Raw genomic sequence first — 19,406 nt, 5'->3', positions numbered from 1 at the left:
GGTCCTGCCACAACTGCGGCCTCCCTCGTGGCGGGACCTCCATACTGTACTTACCCATTGCAGTGGTCCCGTCACGACTGCGGCCCCCGTCACTAGTGCGAAGGACCTTTGTGAATCGACCCTTTGACGTTAATTGGCCACTGGGATGGGGCACCCTCAAGTCATTTATAACCAGTGAGGGATTACTGGGGTCTCCATTTTCTGTGCAATGCCCACTGTATAACTGAGATGGGAGTTAACAGAAAGAATAAGGTGTTGTGCTGTTTTTAGTGAGATTGCTCTCCTGGAGCAAGAATAATTTCATATTTACATTCACTGGATTAGTATTTTTTTAGGTTTGGAACTAGAAAAGAGAATGTTAATGAGGCGGAAATTGCCCTTTGGGTGGAGGGTTAAGACTGATTTGCATATTGCTGTGTCCAAACTGGAATGGCACGGTGAGAAAAAAAAAGATGGATTTAGGCCCAGATCTCTGTACTGGGGCAAATGTATGACATTTTCTGCATTCTGTCCATCAATTGTTCTTTTTGAAAATTGCTTTTAGGCACAGATGAGACTATTTGCTAGTGGTGCTAGATGTATTTTTTGGAATCGTGGCTAATTTTAAGACAATTAAATTTTAGTAAAATTGTGATGCTCTTCCAGAATCTAATATATGAAAATTGTAGGTAGGTGGTAAAAAGCTTGACATGAGAGTGCATTTTTTTCAAACTGAGGAAATTATTTTTGGGCCATTTCACCAACATTTGCAAGAGTATGCGAACGAGTAGTCCTGCAGTAGAATTATGTAGTCTTACATGCCTCTGTGAATCGTCCCACAACCTTTAATATGAGAAAACTGGAATATACGGACCAAGTCCATATTTAGGGGCCTATTAGGATGGCGGACGGACCTGCATCCGTTCGCCACCCCCGAGGTGGAGGGACCGTCCGCAGGGGCAGCGGCGGTCCCTCCGGTGCAATTAGGATGTGACCGCCATCCTGGCGGTCACATCCCGTATCTTTAACCTTGCGGCGGGTGCTGCTTGAAGCAGCACCCGCCGCAAGGTTAAAAATGCTTGTATTACATTTAAATGCAGAAAGCAGCAGTCACAGCGCGGTGCCTGCCGCTTTGTGCATGTAAATGCTGGGGGGATACCATAGGTACCCCCCATGTACACCCCCCACCCCCCAACACCCTGGGGGCCTGCAACGAGCCCCCAAACACCAAAGACCACATGCTTTTCCACAGCGGAAAAGCCGCTGTGGAAAAGCATGTTTTGATGCACATCCTAATTTGTCTGACGGTGTCTTGCAGACACCGCCACCAAATAGCCCTCCACACCCGGCGGATCAGCGGCGGACGGACCTGCCGTCCGCCGCTGGTCCCACCGCAATCCTACCGCCATCCTAATCTGGCGGTGGGTGTTTTCTGTGGCCGCGGCAGTGAATCCGTATCCTCCAGGCCGGCGGTGGCTTCCGCCGGCCCGGAGGATGCGGATTCTCCGCCATCCTAATCGGCCCCTTAATTAGTACAAATAGAAAGAACTGTGCCCTCGTTTGAATTTTTCTAATAGTATTTGTTACATTTCAGTGTAGTTTCACGGAGATCCAACGGAGCCCGGTAGTGGCGTGTTGCGGTCGGCTGCTGGTTGCTGGTTGCCGAGTACCGAGCACCGAACATTGAACACCGGGCCGCTGCACCACTCTGCACCACTGCACCACTGTGGCACCGCTCTGCCGTACTGCCGCTGCTTGTTGGTCGAACGCTGCCTGAGGGGGGGCCCGCTCCCGCCCCCCCTTTCTTGAGGGCTGACGGCGGACGGCTGCCATTCCAGAGCTGTTTCCAAGTTTTAACGCCACAATCTCTGCACCGCCACTGGAGCTGCAGCTTCCTGGTTTGCAGCAGGAGTTGTCAAGGCTTGGGAAGTAACAGAGCCACAACGCTCTTCTTGCAATTGCAATTGGGATAGCAAGGAGGGCAGGGGCAGGGGAAGGACGCTAAGAACCGCTAGGAACAGCGAAAGGAACCCCCAGAAACCTCCAAGAAGCCCCAAGAAGTGCCAAGATCTCCGAGGTCTCTGCCCTCAGCTCACTTTTTGCTCGTGAGCCAGCCCGTTAGTCTGTTAGCCCGACGTCAGCAAGCCCAGCAGAGCAAGTCGTATTGGAGGCGTTGGAGGCCTAGTAGGTGGTGTGGGCTGTGCAGTTTGCGACCGGAACAGAGCGGGGGGAGACGGGGGGCTGGCTGAGCCAGTGAGTCGAGGGGCTCGTTGCCCTGCCCCACACCCGGTCATCTGCCGGCCCTCTAATCCTACGAACCTCCAGAGTTCAACGAGCCTTCAAGAAAACAGCATCAGGGCTTCGCACAGATGCGATCAGGAACCGTCCGCCAGGGGACGACAGAAAGACCACCAGGAAAAAAAGGAAATAAAAACAAAAATAGAAAATCAAAACTTAAACCATTAGAAGAGGAGGACTCCCAAACCAACAACACTGAAAACGGGGCGGGCCAAAGGGAGAGGCTGTCTCAGCTCCCAGCCCAACATTAAAGACAAAGCCAACTCCGAATAATCAAACAGGGATTCAAAAATTATTTTTCCTAAAAGACCCAATGGTGGCAATGTAGGCCTCCTCAAAGGAATCCTCCATGCTACCAAGCCCATTGCAGCCAGCCAAATCTCAAGCTTCTCTCCCGGCCATCCCAGGAAAGTTGGCCATTGCACCACTGTATGAACCATTGTCAGAGAATAGGTTGGCTCATACAGATGTCAGGAAATCAGTGACAGTAATAGCTCAGGTGCATCAGATTGCACCAGAAATGTTAGTACCAACCCTCAAAACAAATACCGAAGCGACTGCTGAAGGTTTCAAAGTATCTAGAACAAAAACAACTAACATCAGAGACCTCGCGGAACCCACGGGGGTAAGCAGAGAGTGTGGAAAATCCAACTGCAGCCTAGAAGGAACAACAGCAGCACTGAATGATTTAACACTCGCGCAAATCTCAAGGTCAGTAAATTTCCACCCGGTGCCAAGGAAGAGTGCCAAATAAATACAAGATGGTCTAAGGAGGAAAAATTCGACCTAATTAAATCCGCAGCAAACGCCACATCAAAGGAATTGCCGGCCAGCAAATCGTTCTCTAATATGAGTGACGCAAATTTGATTGAAATCCTGGAATCATTAGAAGGGAAGGGACAGGAAAAGGATCATCTAACCCCCAGCCCAAGGAAAAGAACCCCACAAAGAAGAGCTAAATTGGTTTTGTCGACTCCCCTAAGCCCTCAGGGACAACAAGACATTCAGTATACAGAGCTACCAGAGGCTGGTCATAGCCCCATAACAATCAAGCAACCAGTTCTCTCGTCACCAATAACCATCTCCTCCGGTAATGGCTCAAACTCCGGGTTGGTCGCCCCGGCGCAGCACACCAAAGACAACTACAACATGCAATGGGCTCAAACACTGATCCATACCCTTGAACAATCTATAAAAGTATTAAACTTTCAGTCAGATAAAATGGATGTGCAAATTGACCTTATTAACCTCATTGCCAGTCACATCTCTGGAGTAAACACAAAATTAGACTTAATAACATCCTTACTAACAAAAAGAGAAACCCTGGATCAGCAAAGAGATAAAAATAATCAACTATCCTCATGCTACTGCGGCCCAATAGTTGAGAAACTGGCAACCCTTCCCGAACTTTTGAAAGACGTTCTAGAGGCAGCAAAACAATCTTATAATCACAAGTGCCATGGAATATCCCAAAAACCTGTCGATCAAGAGGCAATTGTATATCTCCCTAAAGCCAAAAACGAGGAACCAAAAAATACCAACGAAGTACCAACTAAATTAGAATTTGAGACACAACTAAATCAAAGCGAACAACAACTAGTGGCCCTTCAGCCAACAGCAATGGCGGGAGTCAAACCTACAAAACGGGAAAGAAAGCGTGCGAGGAAGGCTAGGCTTAAATATAACAAACAATCTAGCCCTGCCCCGGTCAAATTATTTCCACCTTTGCAGAAAAAACACCCATGGAAAAGAAAAAAACACTACCCTCCTTGCCCGAGGCTGGAACCCTTGAAAGTGACAAAGCCCAGTCTATTCAGTTCTCCGTCTCAAAGAGTCAGGGCCTTAGCCATATAGCCAAACCTCAAACTTGCCCTCAAACCAATCAAGGCGCCGGAAGTCCACGACTAGAGGACAAAGCCATTGAAAATGCAACCCCGGCCGTGCAGCAACAAGGTAAAAAAACATCAGCTGACAAGGAAGAGGGTGAAGCAGTACATAGAAAAAATCGGCAAACAGTGGGAAATAGAAGCCCATGGAGCAGCAAAGGCGCAAGTATTCAACAACGCACACTTCAACAAGCAGTAACAAAAAAGGGGCCTGACGTAGAAAAGTATAATCAACCTTCGGCAAAGAAGTGGGATGCTCCAACCTCATTCAACCCTCAAAACCCCTCCAAATTTATTGCCGTAACAATAAGATCCTTAATCAGGATCAAGCGGAGCCACGAACAGGGAAAGTGGCCCAAATACCATCAGGAACACCCAACGCCAGGCTAGAGGTGCCAACCACATACATGGCAGAGTATGAACAAGAAAGTGGTCAAAACATCCCACTAAGCTCAACACCAAATGGTGGAAGAAAGGAACTCGCACCCTCTTCATATGAAAAGCAAGTCGAATCAGATGAGTGTGAACTGAAACTGTCTTTTATCCCGGAATATTCGTCAAAATGCACCCAAGATACATTAAATAGGGGAAACCTTTTGAGACTCTTTCAAGAAATCCCCGAATTAAAAGGAATCCGTTCGTGTGACCTAACTTCGGTGGAATTCAAGGAAACAACGGGGAGGGGAGTGGAATGGAATAGAATAGAATAGATGTAAACTTGTAGAGCGTGATTTGCTGCCCGGAGGCGTCCAAGCGCAAGAGTAACCAGAACCTACCGGAGAACAGAGGAGGAGGAGGCTAAGGGTTAACGGGGGGAATTAAACAGGAAGGTCTTTAATACGAAACACAGTAAGGTTGGGATTGGCTCTGAGATGCAGTGGCAGGGTGTTCCAGGTTCTGGACGCATTGTGGGCGAACGTCCTTCCGCCTGATCTGGATCTTTTTATTCTTGGCGCCACTGCTAGAAAGGTCTGGCTGGAGCGAAGGCTTCTGTTGGGAATGTAGTGAGTAACTAGGTCACGGGTAATGCTGGGGCCTGTGTCCCAGAATGCTTGGTGGGCTATGCACATTGCCTTAAAAAGAACCCTCTGCCGAACCGGTAGCCAATGAAGGCTAACCAGTCCGGTCCTCACTGATTGTCTACGAGGGATCTTAAGCAGTAAGCGCGCTGCGCAGTTCTGCACTATCTGCAGTCTGCGCAGGGTGTACTCTGGGGCACCGAGATAGAGCACATTGTTAAAATCAAGGCGTGAGTGTATAAGACCTTGTATGGCAACCGGTTTGGCTTCCATGGGAAGGAGGGGGAAGATTTTATTTAACATCCTCATGATGCCAAAGCAGGTGGCCGATAGTTTTGTGGCCTGAACGTTGAAGGACAGAGATCTGTCCAGCCACACTCCAAGGCTCTTAATATTGTTTTTGGGGGCTGGGGGGGGACCCAGACATGGAGGCCACAAGGAGGGGGAGAGGCCAAGATCTGAGGGGCCTAGGAGCATCAGCTCCGTTTTGTCCCCATTCAACTTGAGGGATGATGAAGACATCCAAGTCTTCACCTCCTCTAGGCATTCTCTAAGCCCACCTGGTGCAGGCCGGTTTGCCTCCTGCGCCAGTGAGACCACCAGCTGTGTGTCGTCCACATAAGAGATGATCTTAACTCCGAATGGGCGGACGACATCAGCCAGTGGCCTCATATACAGGTTGAAGAGTGCGGGGCTCAGAGAGGAGCCCTGCGGAACTCCGCACTTTAGAGGTCTGCTAGAGGACACAAACTCACCCTCAAAGACTCTAAAGGATCTGTCCTCCAGAAAGGATTTAAACCATATCCAGGCTTTGTCCTTAATCCCGGCGCAGGACAGACGGTCCAGTAGGGTGTCATGACTGACCGTGTCAAATGCCGCGCTTAGATCAAGGAGGATCACTGCCACTGATCCTCCTTGATCTAGGATTTTTCTAGCTTCCTCTGTGACCATGAGGAGAGCGGTCTCAGTCCCGTGTTTCGGCCTGAAGCCCGTCTGGGTGGGGTCTAGTACGTGATGATTGTCCAGGAAGTTCACTAGCTGTTGATTGATATGTTTTTCTAGGACCTTGCTCACCCATGGGAGCAGGGAAATGGGACGATAGTTACCCAAGTCAGACGGGTCTAAATTGGGTTTCTTGAGTAGCGACCTGACAATGGCCTGTTTCCAGACGGTCGGCACAGTGCTGGAGGTAATGGATGCATTTAGTACCTCCCTATTAATAGGTAGGGTGATCTGGGAGGCAGCCATTATTATGTCAGGTGGAGCAGGATCGTCCGGCGAGCCGGATTTGACACTGTGCGCCAGTGATTCAAGGGTAGTGAGGTCTAGTAGGGGGAAATGGGTCAGGGTATGTTGAGATAGAGAGGCGGGGGAGCCGGGGGAATGTTGGATTGGATTGATGAGTTGATTTTTTTGGGGGGAAGGCTGAGCAAATAGTGTTTACTTTCTGATAGAAGAACTCAGCAAAGTTATTGCAATGAGTGACAGATTTTTCGGCATGCAGCGCAGGGGGGGGGGTTCGTTAGCTTTTTGACGATTTGGAAAATCTCCTTTGGTTTAGACTTGGCCCGCAAAATTTGGCCTGGGCTGCTTTTATTTGAGCTTTGTACTCGCCGATAGATTCTCGGTAGCGAGTTTTATTGTCTGCCGAGTCATCTAGACGCCAGCGTCTTTCCGACCTTCTACATAAACGTTTCTTGTCCCTGAGAGCCTGCGTGTGCCAAGGGGCAGTTTTGTGGGAACGCTTCAGCGTAGTCTTGCTCATTGGGAGAGTTGCGTCAAGGGTTTGAGTGACCTAGTTGACATAGGACTGATTTGCTAGGACAGGATCCTCCTGATCACGGGGTTGAGAGCTGGCAAGTTTGATAGACCAGTTGTCAACCTCAAGACGGGACCAGGCTCGCCTGAGCCTTGAAGTAGGGGCGGATGACGCTGGTTTGAGCGATGTCCAGCTGATGGGGACCAGAAGGTGGTCTGTCCAGGGCAGGGGGATTGATGGGCCAGCTAAGAGGTCGGGGCAGTTACTGAAGACAGGGTCCAGCAAGTGGCCTTTAGCGTGAGTAGGGGTATTGACACGTTGGGTGAGTTGCAGGGCCGCTAGATCGTCTGCCAAGGTGGCGGCTGTGTGGTCAGAAGGGGAGTCAAAATGAAAATTAAAATCGCCTAGCAAAGTAAAATTAGAGGTGGTGCTGACTCTATCGGCCACACTAGAAGATAGTTTTTCATGGAACTGCTTCGAGGGGCCGGGAGGGCGGTAAATAAGAGTACCTGAGAAGCAACTGTTGGGTGAGAGTTCGATGTTAAAGCCAAGACTCTCACAGTCCGGGATGGTTTCAGAGGTAACTCGGCAGTGATATTGTTCCTTACAGATAATGGCCAGGCCTCCTCCTCTCCCTTTAGGTCGGTTTTGCCGTGTGATTTGGAACAGTGGAGGAGTGGAGGAGTCTCTGACAACATGGTCGTCCAAGAACTTGGTGGACAAAATAGTAGCTATGAATGGAAGATTTGGGGCATGGGGCATCAGGCTTAAGGCACATCAACGCCCAAGGTATCCACACCCCTTTCTTAAAAAACTAAACGAAGTGAAAAGCCCAGGAAAACACCAGCCCACATGTGTACGTGGTGCGCGTTCCAATTCACCGGCAGCTCCCTCTTGCAAGAATAGGCACCCCAAAAGCGAATGTCCTGGCAATACCGGGGGAAGCCACCAGGAACTCAAGGACTGGTCCTGGATCCCAAGAACGCTGAATAATAAGTATTCCTAACCAAGTAAGAAAAAGTATAACATCAGCAATGGAAGATGCCCAAATAGCCAACATCTCGCTCTGTTTGTGGAATGTGCACGGCTTCAGGGACATGGGACAAGACCATGAAACCGTATCATTCCTTATGCAACAACAAATAATCCTGCTCCAAGAAACATGGAACATGGGGGCAAGCTCAATACCTGGTTTCATTGACCATCACTGCCTGGCAGAAAGACATTCAAAGTACGGCCATCCGAGAGGGGGCTTATCAACCTTCATCACTCAAAAATTGAACTGGGCAACGGAAGAACTAGATACGGGGGAAAACTGGATCCAAGTGATAAAGGTAAGCAGCAAGGAACCAACCAGACAACTCCTATTAATCAACGTCTACATCCATCCGGAGAGAAAAAAGCAGAAGGGCAAACATCTAACCCTAATAAAGTTATTAAAATCATTGCAGAAAGGCCACCTGAATACCCAAATAGTGATTTCAGGCGACTTTAACAGCAACCTTCTAACGACTGAACGGGGAAGTAACAGTAAATCCTCCCGGGGTGTGACCGAGCTTGTGTGTAAACTGGCAGCCCTCGACATGACAATCATGAATGGTAAAGCTCCGGGGGATTCGCTAGCCGCGGCAACATATTTGAGCGGAAAGGTCGCCTCAACAATAAACTTTATAATTATCAGCAATAACCTGCTTTCACAAATTAACAACTTTAGAATTATTCCACGAGCTGAAAGTGACCACCTCCCGTTGACTCTGAACTTGAAGAACAAAACAAAAATCGCTCAAAAGTGCAATACCATCATGCTCCCGCCTGAAACGTTCAATCTTCGTAAATTAAAATTGCCAGGAGTGGCCCCCCAATCCATTCAGGAGAAAGTCAAGGCTTTCAAAGAAAACCAAGACCCCGTACTAGAGCACGCTCACGTAAGCCTCTGGGAGCGATTGGTCGAGTTTTTGGTCTGTAATTTTCCAGTTTCCACGGCATGGATTTCAACAAAAGTCACCAGAAGGGATTCGTGGTTCAATCAAGACCTCAAAATGCAAAAAAGAGAGATAGCGAGAGAAGTGCGACGTCTATCTCGAGCAGGAAAAAAAGGTTCAAAACAAGAAAAAACAAAGTTGCACGCACTAAGGCGCACGTACAAGAGGAACCTGGAAAGAGCAAAAACAGCGCATAAAGGGTCCATCTGGCTGCAACTATTATCTGCCAGTAAAAAATCCAACAGTAGCGATTTCTGGGGCATAGTAAATACATTAACATCTGGACCAATACTTCAGTAAGAGGCAGGAATTGGTGCTGATATATGGATTGCCCATGTGAAAACCCTGTTTAACAAACCCGCGACGGGTCCCGAGCAATTACCCCATGGGCCAGACCACAAACAGAAGGAAATCCAAGCCTTATCTACTCCGGCCTCTGCAGAAGGCATCACATCTCAATCAAATTCACTTATCAATGAGCCAAAATCCCTGACAAACGTGAAAGAGCTAAGTGGCCCCATAGTGAAACTAAAGTCTCAGGGAGCCGCCGGGCCAAACGGCATACCGAACGCAATTTTTACGAATAACCCAGAGATGTGGTCTTCCATCCTCACCCCAGTCTTCAATGAGATTAATACGCAGTCCAACATGCCGGCTTCCTGGAGGGGGACCATCATCCACCCCATATTCAAAAAGGGAGATAATCGCAAGCCGGGAAACTATAGATTAATTTCACTGATTGACGTTGAAGCAAAATTGTATGCTTCGTGCCTGCTAATCCATTTGCAAGGTTGGATGGAGGAAAAAAACATCATTCTCAAATTCCAGACAGGATTTAAGCAAGGCGTGGGTACTCTATCCAACCTTGCCACTCTAGCACTTTTGACGGAAAAAGCTCAAAGAAGGAAACTCCGCCTGTTCGCCTGTTTTGTGGACATCAAATCCGCATTCGACAGAGTGAGCAGGAGTAATCTATGGAAAAAACTCAACAGATGGGGCTTGCTGAACATACTGCTTAACGCTATAATCACTTTGTATAACTGATACCTGGGCAAGAGTCAAGCTGGGAAACGGGTTGAGTACCACCGCAAATATCTACACACAAAGCGGCCTGAAACAAGGCTGTGTTCTGGCCCCCAGCCTCTTCAACCTGTATTTATCTGACATAGCTCCATACATTGAAAAACCAGACTGTCACCCCCCGAAATTAGCTAACGAACCAGTTGCAATCCTACAAAACGCAGACGACATAGTCTTGCTGAGCCAAACCCTAGTGGCGTTACAGAGATCAATAAACAATCTGGTATCCTACTTCGACAAGGAACAGCTGGAGCTAAAGAAAGAGAAAACAAAAATCGTCTGCCTAGTTGATAGCAAAAAATTAAAGTTCACATGGATGGTCAATGGGGCTAAGGTTGAAGAAAAAGGTTCATACAAATACTTGGGTGTAACAATCAGGCAGGGCACATTTCATAAAGAACATAAACTGGCCCTCAAAGCTAAGGCACAATCACTGATCTATGCTTATAGATTAATACGTTAAAAAATGGACTGCCCGAACTATTCCCACTTGCTAAAAGTAATGGCCACCCAAATCCAACCCAGTTTGTACTATGGCATGGTCCCTGGTGTGGCAGAGACTCGCACCTACAGAATGAGTTGCAGTCAAAAATTTACAAAGCTGTTTTTGATCTGCCGAAATGTGCCTCGCTTGCCCAGGTCAGACTGGAATTTGGTCTCCAGCATCAGAAATACAGGGGAATGAGTAACTTTATAAAATTCTGCCACACTCTCCGCTCCTCCGACCCGGGTACTTTGAACAGCCTATGTTGGGACGCAATTAAGTCTCAGAGGGAGCAGGATATGCCAAACTCCTGGGGGAGCTTCCTGAGTACCTCTCTGTTCAGTTCATAATCTTTATTCGATTGTAAGTTTTACAATCATAAAAGTGCATTTTATGAGCACACAGTTAAAAACATTATACACAATTCATTTTCAAATGGCAAATAATGACACAGTAAACAGTACAATATATCAGACAATATGAGCATGGGCAATATAAAAATATAAATAACTGTAATCTTAAAAAGCACCTAAAAAATTTTTTTGCAGCGTGGTTAGCCATCCATGCTTTTCCTGAAGCAGATGGCTTTTTTTAAAAAGTTACATACAAACAAAGTGCAATCACTGTTCAGTAGTTGTAGGTAATAAAGTGCGGGTTTAATTTGTGTGAAACTCATTTTTTTAAGGCACGGTTTAAGGTATAGTTTCCGTGGAGTAGAGTAATAAGGGCAAATAAAAAGGAAGTGTGCCAGGTCTTGAGGAGACTTTCCGTCGCAGCCACAAGCTGGCAACACTTCGCCCCGTTGAGCACCACTTGGGAATGCCAATAGGAGATGATAGAGGTCAAAGCGGAACCTTGTTAGCAAAAACCGTTCATAGCTGGACATAGGCCATGTCAGGTAAGGTTCTATTTGCAAGCATGTTTTTAACAATAGGTGTTTCCTAACACTGACCTTCTGTATCTCAACCTCTTCTCTGTTGGTGCATCTTAACAAAACTATGGCATTCTTAACCAGGCTCACATCAGATTTTGTGATTGTGTTTGGGGCATAAAACAAATCCTGTCGATTAATTGCCGTTAGGCTGTCCTTTATATACTTTACCCACGGTACCTTAAATCTCCCATCTAGCTGTAAAGCTTCTTTCAGTAGGGCATGTGTTAATGGGATGAAATGCGTTACTTACCTGTAACAGCAGTTATCCAGTATTGGTGTCTTTCATAGATTCACATGCCTGAATCATTCCCCGTCGCTGAGACGGGAGCCTCCGGTACATAAAAAAGTAATGTCCTAAGGACATACATAGAGAATATAGGCCTAAGGGCCTCCCCTTTTGGGGCCTTTCCACGTCCTTATGTAAAAGGACCGAACTCTCATCGTTAGCCAATCAGCTCCGACCTCCTTCTAGAACCTTCCCGGGAGGAGCCTCCGTCCCTCAGATTTTCGTACGCACCCAGCTAGGGTGTCGCAATGTAGACATAGAGGTACGTGAGTCCTTACCGGGGAGGCGGGAGGGTTGCATGTGAATCTATGAAAGACACCAATACTGGATAACTGCTGTTACAGGTAAGTAACGCATTTCTTATCCAGTATTTGGGTGTCTTTCATAGATTCACATGCCTGAATCAGAGTAGCCAGCAGTTATACATGCATAGTGGTAAAGCACATTCTCACATCTAGCAGGCCTGCATAGATTACAGACAACATGAGAGAAACATGGTAATATACAGTCATGCATATAGCAGAGAAAACCATGAGGAATGTGCATACCTGGATGGCGGGACGAGGTAAGGCTCACCTTATTGGAAGAGATGGCGCAGCACCGCTTGTCCCACTGCAGCGTCCTTCTGCAGTTCGATGTCCAGGCAGTAGTGCTTGGAAAAGGTATGCGGGGACTTCCATGTCGCCGCTCGGCAGATGTCCAGGATCGTCACTCCAGCGAAGAGCGCTGCTGACGTTGACATCGCTCTGGTCGAGTGGGCAGCCACTCGGTCTGTCAAAGGCCGTCCGGCCTGATCATGGCAGAAAGCAATTGCTGAAGAAATCCAGCGTGAGATGCTCTGTTTTGTCAAGGGCAGCCCCATTCTCGGGTTGCTGTAGGCTACAAAGAGTTGAGAAGACTTCCTGACGTCTTTGGTCCTGTCCAAGTAGAATTTGAGACACCTTTTAATGTCCAGGGAATGCAGCGCCCTTTCCGCTGCCGTGGAAGGGTCCGGAAAGAACGACTTGAGGACAATTGGTTCGTTCAGATGAAAGTCTGACGGCACTTTCGGAATGAATTTAGGGTTGGGCCTGAGTACCACTCGGTCGTGCCTGAATTGGAGATACGGTTCCTGAATGGACAGCGCCTGAAGTTCGCTGACCCTTCTGGCCGACGTCAGGGCTAGCAGGAGAGCCGTTTTCCAGGAAAGATGCTTGAGCGATGCCCGGTGTATGGGCTCGAATGGGTGTTTCATCAATTGGTTTAGCACCAAGTTCAACTGCCAGGTTGGAGGAACTTTCCGAGGCCTCGGAAAGGATCTGTAAAGGCCTTTTAGAAATTGTTTCACCAGTCGACTGGACCAGAGGGAGGGTCCCGATGGGGTCCTGGTGAACCTAGAAATCGCAGCCAGATGAACCTTAATGGAGGCGTGAGCCAGTCCCGATTGAGCCAGGTGCAGTAGGTATGGTAGCAGCTGTACTGGGGTGACCCGGAGCGGGTGTAAGTCGTGTTCCGAACACCACACGCAGAACCTCTTCCACTTCAGCGAGTAGGTCTTGGTCGTGCTGCTCGCTCTCGCCTTGGCCAGTACTGCCCTGCAGTCCTGCGGTATGTCTAGCTCCCCGAACTCAAGGTGCTCAGGAGCCAAGCCGATAAGTTGAGCGAACGGAGGTTCGGGTGGTGTACCTGGCCTCCGGACATTGTCAAGAGGTTCGGGAGTTGTCGCAGGTGAATCGGGGGCCTGGTGGATAGGCGAAGAAGATCCGAGAACCAATGTTGTCTCGGCCAGTACGGAGCAATCAGTATCAGCGTGCACGGTTCCGTCCTCATCTTCCGGAGGAGCTTCGGTATCATCGGGAACGGCGGAAAAGCGTACGCAAACACGCTGGACCAGCCGATGGAAAAAGCATTTCCCAGCGACCCCCGTTGGGGATGCCAGCTTGCGTAGCTTCGGCATTTGGTGTTCTCCGCCGTCGCGAAGAGATCGATCCTCGGGGTGCCCCATTGTGAGAAGACGTGGGCCACCGTGTCGCCGTTGAGCTCCCATTCGTGGGAGAGAGAGGTCCGCCTGCTGAGGGCGTCCGCGATAGTGTTCTCCTTCCCTGGAACGTACTCCGCCTTGAGGGAGAGGCCGTGCGCCACCAACCAGTTCCAGATTTTTTGCGATTCTCGTGAGAGAGAGAGAGATCGCGTTCCCCCTTGTTTGTTCAGGTAGTGCATCGTCGTGGTGTTGTCTGTTTTGACGAGCACAGGGGAAGAGCCGATGCGTGGCAGGAAGGCCTGTAGAGCCAGGTACACTGCCCTCAGTTCCAGGAGGTTGATGTGTAGTTGTGTTTCCTGGGCGTCCCATTTGCCGCTGACTCGAAGGTCTAACAGTACTGCGCCCCAGCCTTCCCGTGAGGCATCGGTCGTGATGACCAGTGGTGCCGGCGGCAGGAGGAACGGCAATCCGGCCGTCAGGTGAGTCCTGTTTCTCCACCACAGCAGGGCCTTTATGATGGCCGGCGTGATTGTGAGAATGTCGTCGAATGAGCCTGAACACTGTTTCCATTGTCTCGCCAACGCTTCCTGTAGGGGGCGCATGCGGAGCCTGCAGTGCGGTACGAGGAGAATGCATGAAGACATCATCCCTAGCAAGGAGGTGAACGTCCGGACCTTGATGCGAGGCTTCTTGGCCACCGCCGTGGCCAGAGACAGTACTTTGCAGATCCTGTCCTCTGAGGGGAAAGCCTTCGCATGCTCCGTGTCCAGGGTTGCCCCTAGGAAGGTGATCCTCGTTGACGGAGTAGTGCATGATTTTTTGAGGTTGATCGTCAGACCCAGCTGTTGGAAAAGAGCGCTGCAGGCGTTGAAGGAAGCCAGCGCGTCCTCCGGGGAAGGAGCCTTCACCAGCCAGTCGTCCAGGTAGGGGAACACCTGGTGACCCCTTTGTCGCAGGAAGGCAGCCACGGGCGCCAAGCACTTTGTGAAGATACGTGGGGCAGATTTGAGGCCAAACGGCAAGACCTTGAACTGGTAATGTCTGCCCGCTATTTCGAACCTTAGGTATTTCCTGTGCCTGACGAGGATGGGGACATGGTAGTAGGCGTCCTGTAAGTCTAGGGAGACCATCGAGTCGCCTCTTTCCAGTGCACCCAGGATCTCCTGGATTGTGACCATCCGGAAGGATTGACTCCGTAGGAAGGCGTTGAGCGCCCGGAGGTCTAAGATCGGCCTCCACTTGTCCCCTTTCTGTTGGACCAGGAAGAAGTGGGAATAAAAACCCTTCCCTTTCTGGGAGTCCGGGACCTTTTCGATGGCTCCTTTGACCAACATGGCAGCGACTTCCTGGAGAAGGAGGTGCAGGTGTCTGTGAGTACGCTTCAGTGGAGGGGTGTTGGGAGGGGTGTTGACCAGTTCGAGGGAATGTCCAAATTGAATTATTTGTAGTACCCACCGATCCGTAGTGATTTTTCGCCAATTGTGGAGGAAGTGGGTCAGTTTTCCCCCAATTCGAAAGGATTGAGACGGTGGTGGGACTGGCTGGAGTAAGTGGTCACTGGCGGCCGCCAGCGCCCTTCTTGGCGGATTTGCCTCTGAAGGACGATCTCCCATAGGATGACTGTCGGGACTGTTGTTTCTGCTGGGGTTGGTTCCTGTTGCTATAGGAATAGGACGACCGATTTTGGTAGGAACCTCTGTAGGAGTACTGACCTCTGGAGCGGCCTCCCCGAAAGGATTGGTTCCGGGACTGGAGGGAGCCCAGAGCCCTCGCCGTGTCGGTGTCTTTTTTGATGGCCTGGAGTGCCTCGTCTATCTTCTCCCCAAAGAGGAATTGCCCATCGAACGGCATATCCAGCACCTTAGATTGGACCTCCTGCCGAAAAGACGTCGCCTTGAGCCAGCCCTGGCGGCGGAGCACGGCAGCCCCTGCCAACTGGCGGAATCCCGTCATGGCTGCGTCGATGGCGCAGTCGATAATTTCAGCCGCGGAGTTTTGTCCTTCCGCCAGAAGAGCTTTCACCTCGTCCTGGACCGTGGCCGGCAGGCCTTGCAGGTAGGGAGCTATGTCTTCCCATAGCTGGCGGTTGTATCGGCCCAGGAGGGCGATGGAGTTTGCCACCTTGATGGACATGGCGGATGTGGTGGAGAACCTCTTGCCTATGGTGTCCAGCTTCCTTCCTTCCTTGTCCGGGGGCGCGGACAGCGGCGAGGAGGGGTTTCGGGATTGTTTTTGGGCCGCCTGAGTGACAACCGAGTCCGGTTTGGGGTGGCCGGTCAGGCAGGCAGGTGCGGAGTTCGGGGCCTTATATTTTTTGTCTAGGCGCGGAACCACCGCCGGCACCGAGGCAGGCGTGAGCATCAGCTTCTTGCCCTGTTCCCATAGAAAGTCTATCAGAGGAATAGACTTGGTCGATTTCTGTGTGTGCTCCTTGAAATCATGGAGGAAGCATTCCGTTTCCGCGGATTCCACCGCCATGTGAAACCTCCTTGCAGCTCTGTCCACCAGTTTGTGGAAACCTCCCACGTCCGCTGCTTCAGAGTGGCGTGGTCTCGGGGATGCCGGGGCAGACGAATGGTGTGATGACGCAGCATCGGCATCGTCGTCTCTGTGGTCCGAGGCGACGTCTTGCACCTCGCCTTCCTCTAAGTCCGTGTCATCCTCCTCGCTTTCCGATGAATCCTCCGCCTGTGTTTGCGGTCGGAGTTGGCTCCGAGGACGGGCCGGGGGAGCGGAAGGGTGCGAGGCCGACGGTTGCGCTTGGGTGACCGGAACCTGGGCACCGCTGTCTGCGTCCGGGAACCTTCGTTTATAGTCCTGCACCAGGGATTTCAAATCGTTGACCAGAGACAGTGGCAAACAGATCATCGGGGTTTTCACCGTGTCTACGGTCAGGGAGCTGCCTTGATACGTCACTCCGTCCCGGATCTCTTGGACGTCCTGGTGTTCTTCGTGAACCTCCTGTTCTTCGTCCGACTCCTCACTCTGTAGTGTGTCTTGTTCTTCCTCGGGTGCCAACTCCACCGTTGGGAGAACCGAGGGCGTTGGACTCGAGTGAATAGAGACTTCGACCAATCTCGATTCTTTCCAAGATGGCGCCGGGGTCTCTTCCGACGACGTGCGTGAAGATGGCGCTCCCGCCAAGCGTGCCGGTGATTTGGGCACCTCCGTCAGGGTCAATGGTACCAAGTTTTGCGGGGATAGGGGTTTCGCCGCCTTACTGATGCTAGGGTCGTGGACCTGGGATATCTTTGTCGAAGGTGTGGTTCTTGAATTTGACTTCGACTGTTTAGGAGACGAACTTGACTTCGATGGCTTGGGTGACGAGCCTTCGGTATGAGGTGTTTGCGGCGAAGGCGTACCTGAAGATTTAGACCTCTTAGGTGACGCGGCCTTCGTATTGGATGAAGGTTTCAGAGGAATGGTCGAGGAGACCGGTGCGCCTGAGGACGCAGTGGTGGTCGTCGTGGTCGCCGTGGAGGGCGATGAGGCCGTAGTAGTCGACACAGTGGTCGTGACTGAGGTGGTCCGCTTAGTAGATGGAGCGGGCTTCTTGAACCTCTGGCCATCCTTAACAGACACGGAGGAGGTGGTGGAGCGTGCCTCCGAAGGCTTCCTGTGCGCCTTCTTAGGAGGAGTGTCTGTCTCTCCAGGGGACTGCACCCTGGGTCTCTTCTTGGAGACTTTGGAGGTCGCGGAGACACTACCCTCGGAAGATTCCAGAGTGTCTCGGACCTTAAGCCTGTCGAGCCATTCACGAAGGCGAGTTTCCCTTTCCTTAACCGTCTTCTTTGGGAAGGCTCTACACACCCTACACTTGTCAGTGACGTGGTCAGGGTACAGGCAATATAAGCACAGGTCGTGCTTGTCCTCCGCTTGAATCCGCTGCTTGCCGCAGGAGGAGCAGGCCCTCAGGAGGGCTTTCTTCTGTGAGTCCGCCATGGACGAAGTTTTCTTATTAGATTCCGACATGTAGTCGATGCTAGGATGAAATCCTTTTCGTACAAAGTGAACTTCGGTGAAGTTTGAGACTTCGAATTTTGGAAACCTGAAGAGCTCAGGTTGGAGACTCCCTAGCACAACGTGCGGTAGAAAATCTGAGGGACGGAGGCTCCTCCCGGGAAGGTTCTAGAAGGAGGTCGGAGCTGATTGGCTAACGATGAGAGTTCGGTCCTTTTACATAAGGACGTGGAAAGGCCCCAAAAGGGGAGGCCCTTAGGCCTATATTCTCTATGTATGTCCTTAGGACATTACTTTTTTATGTACCGGAGGCTCCCGTCTCAGCGACGGGGAATGATTCAGGCATGTGAATCTATGAAAGACACCCAAATACTGGATAAATCATTGTTCAGCCAACAGTTCAGGCAACATGTGACTGGGCTTACTGCTATTCTGTCGCCTAAATAGGGGACCCCCAGCTCCTCATGTACTGAGTAGTTCCCAGTACCCCTGGGCAGTCTCAGGATCTTTTTTAGGAAGTTATTTTCTGTGACCTCTAGGTCTTTGGTCTTACGATAGCCCCAGAGCTCACTCCCATAACAGGCAACAGCAATGCTTTTTGCCTGGTACAGTTTAAGCAATGCGGCCAATGGGCAATTGCCGATTTTTTTTGCAAAGCCAAGGATGGCCGCATTGACCCTTGTTGTTTCTCCCTTCTTCTTGGAGACTGCTGGGCCCCATGATAACTTATGATCTAGCAGGACCCCGAGGTAAGAGAAAGAGTTGGTTGATGGAATTTTCTCCCCATTTATACTAAAATAGTCAGATTTCAGGATACCCTTACCTGCTTTCATAACGTAGGATTTAGAGTTATTTATGCTTAAACCACGTGACTCCATAAATTTGTGGAAGGAGTTTAATAGTTTCTGGAGGCCGATTGCTGTTCTAGAAATAAGAACAGCATCGTCGGCGTAGAGTAATACAGGTACCCCTTTGCGCTCAACTAAGGGGTAATCTGCTTCTACGTTTAAAAGAAATTCCTCCAGTTCGTTGATATACAGGTTAAATAAAAAAGGGGCCAGGATACAACCTTGTCGAACACCCCGATTTATTTTAAATTCATCCGTTACCTTGAGGTCTTGGGAGTAACGGACGTTCGCCCTTGTGTCTGTATGCAGATCAGCGAGGAAATTGACAAGGTTCCTCTCTACACCCATTCTCAGCAGAGTGGCCCATAATAGGCTTCTGTCTACACAGTCAAAAGCGGACGACAAGTCCATAAAGGCCATGTAGACAGTGCCTTGTCTCGCCAGTGTATACTTGCTTAGAATAAGATATAGGTTCAGGCACTGCGTAATGGTCGAATGATCTGGTCTGAACCCGTATTGTATGGGTGAAAGGATATTATTTTCTTTAGCCCAAGTAGATAACCTGTTAAGAATTACACCCCCTACCACTTTAACTACTGAATTCAGTAAAGAGATTGGCCTGTAACATAACGGGCTACTGCGATCGCCCTTCTTAAAAATGGGGACTATAGTCGAAAGACCCCAAATTCTTGGGCATCCAGTTGTCACCGCTGCATTTATTACAGCCGTGAGAACCGGAGCCCAGAAAGGGATGCTGGACTTAAACAGATCCGGCGGCAATCCATCCGGACCCGGGGCCTTGTTGGTGGTTAGACCCTGTATTCCCCTAACGGTCTCTTGTACTGTGAAACACAGTGGAATCGCAGTTGAAATTAAAAGATCGGAGACTTCCCGATGCTCATTACTCTTAAAAATTGTACTGAAATGAGAC

General features: G+C 49.9%; 1 protein-coding gene across 1 annotated transcript in view; it reads right to left on the bottom strand.

The window, feature by feature from the left end:
- LOC147750599 (band 4.1-like protein 2) overlaps positions 1-19,406 on the bottom strand; it is a 627,758-nt gene that overhangs the window by 201,701 nt on the left and 406,651 nt on the right. The window lies entirely within an intron of this gene.

This window comes from Lissotriton vulgaris, chromosome 1_1 (genome assembly GCF_964263255.1).
Source record: "Lissotriton vulgaris chromosome 1_1, aLisVul1.2, whole genome shotgun sequence".
Taxonomy (NCBI): Eukaryota; Metazoa; Chordata; class Amphibia; order Caudata; family Salamandridae; genus Lissotriton; species Lissotriton vulgaris.
Note: the sequence above shows the minus strand (reverse complement) of the source record. Positions and strands in the feature narration are given on the sequence as shown.